Here is a 2,313-nt window from a genome sequence, read left to right on the forward strand (position 1 = left end):
CATCCTCTGGTCTAGCCAGACTTGCAAGGTAGAATTGGGATAATGATAGTTGGGGGAGGGAGGGGGGAAGCATTTAGGAACTAAAGGAAAGTTGTATTTTTCATCGTTGGCTGGTTTTCAAATTTAGATCACCAGACCTTTCTTAGTCTGTCTTGGAAGCTCCACACTAAAGCCTGTTCAGCATCGTAGCAACACAGGCCGCCACTGACAGATGGGTAGTGACTGCTCATGATGTGCCAGACCAGGAATTGAACCTGAGTCTTCTACATGGAAAGGATGCCTGGTGGTGCTGTGATTTAGACATTGGGCTGTTAACTACAAGGTCAGCAGTTCAACTCCACCAGACATTCTGCAGGAAAAAGATGAGGTTGTCTGCTCCTGTAAAGATTTACTGTCGCAGAAAGCCTATGTAAGTAAGGTCTCTGTGAGTCAGAATTGACTCAATGGCAGTCAATTGAGTTTGCTTCTCCTACATAGAAGGTGAGAATTCCACCATTGAACCATCACTGTCCCCTCCATTGTGATAAAGAACGTAAAATTAAGTCAACTGGAGTAGAAGCATTCTCTTACAGGCTAACACACTACCATCTCTAAAACTATCAATTTCCACAGTAAAGTAGTATGTAATTAAGGGCTTTCTGCTCCTGTAAGTCATTCTTTAGAGCACCCGGCATAAACAAGACATAAAACCCAGAAGCATGAAAATATTTAAATAGTACAATGAAAAGGAAATTTAGTGAACGTGAAAGCAAACCTCACACTCAGGGAAAAAGAAGGACCAAATTCTCTTTTAATCAGAAGTAGAAGTCTGGGGAAATGGTGTGTCTTCTAAAAGTTGGTTTCTCTTTCGATTCTACCGTATTTGATTTAGTTTGCATTCTAGTTGCATTAAAATTTTTTACTATATTGCAAATGATTTACTTTAATGGGTGGCCTAAAATGCTTCAGTGCCCTTTTGTTTTTTCCTTTCAAGTTGTCATTGATATTTGAGTAAGGTGACCAGACGTCCCACTTTTGGCTGAACAGTCCCGATTTTTATCAATTTTTCCTGTGTCCCACGGCGTTTTAAAAAAGTCCCGATTTTTTGAAAGAATGCATGACAAGCTAGAGTATATGGTTTTCGGCTGCCATGTGGCTTTTTCGCCAGGATATCAGTTTTATCAATGGTGTCCCGCTTTACCAATGTTAAAGTCTGGTCACCTTATATTTGAGGTCAGTCTCATTTGAAGTGGTTCTGATGATGCATGTTAGGATACCGATGATCTAAAGCTCCCAAGGTGGCAGCGTGTCACGGAAACTTTCATTTATACTTCCATTCATAGTGTTGCACAGTGAAACTGTGTGCTTTGAGCCCGGTGGTTGTCCAAACCGTGGGCTCTCACCTCTCACGCATTCCCATGCACCCAGGCCCACTCTTTTGCTTTGCTACTCTTTGGGCTGGCACTCAACTAGTATTCCAACCCAAAGATGTTGCCAGAAATGAACTGGTAATGGTACAGCTAAGACAGCAATCTACCTGTGCCATCCCAACTTCCTTCAGAAAGGACTATCCACGAAGTCAGGTAAGCAATCAAATCACTTTTTCTGGAAACACAATTCCAAAGGCTCCTCCTCGTAAGACCTCAGAAGGAAATACTGATTAGATCAGAGGCTGCAAGTGGGAAAGGTCATTCCATGAAACACTGAGAATGTATGCCTCAGAAGTTGCTCTGACATGTCTGCCTCCATTGCTTCCGCCCACTCCCATGGCGGGTGGGTAGCTGCTGGTCCTGACATGTGGTTGGTGGTTTTCATGCTTTTGTCTCTGCACTGCCAATGCATTCTGGGAAAGTTCATTTTGTTTCCCAGTGCAGTGCAATAAATTTTGTAATGTGACTCCCATAGTCTCTGTTACTTCCACTAAATGGCCTTCTCCTGATGAGTCTGGATAAGAGAATGTGTTAGTCTGGGTACTTTAAAGAAACAAATCCACAGAAACTCATGTATAAGAGAGACTTTTATATAAAGGTTAAGTGTACATCAAGAAAACATCCCAACCCAGTGCTGTCCAAGCCCACAAGTCCAACATTAACCCATATGTCTGATACCAATCCACAAAATCCTCCTCAATCTCATAAAACACACACTATAACTCTGACTGCAGGAAGAAAGCCGAGTCAGTGAATGTGTAAACAGCTCAGCTCTGGCAGGGGTCCCCACACAGATACTCCAGCACCCAGGGCTGAATGGGGTAAGTCCATGTGGCTTCTCCTCAGGGATGTCTTGTAGGAAGTGAGCCTTGCCAGCTAAAGCAGGGAACTGGCTAAGGCAGCT

The 2,313-nt window shown here is 43.2% G+C and overlaps 1 protein-coding gene across 1 annotated transcript in view; it reads left to right on the forward strand.

The window, feature by feature from the left end:
- Nucleotides 1-2,313, forward strand: part of MAPRE2 (microtubule associated protein RP/EB family member 2) — a 118,394-nt gene that overhangs the window by 72,129 nt on the left and 43,952 nt on the right. The window lies entirely within an intron of this gene.

The sequence above is a fragment of the Echinops telfairi genome, unplaced genomic scaffold (assembly GCF_000313985.2).
Source record: "Echinops telfairi isolate 266 unplaced genomic scaffold, ASM31398v2 ScPeMD7_7400;HRSCAF=8409, whole genome shotgun sequence".
NCBI classification, from domain to species: Eukaryota; Metazoa; Chordata; class Mammalia; order Afrosoricida; family Tenrecidae; genus Echinops; species Echinops telfairi.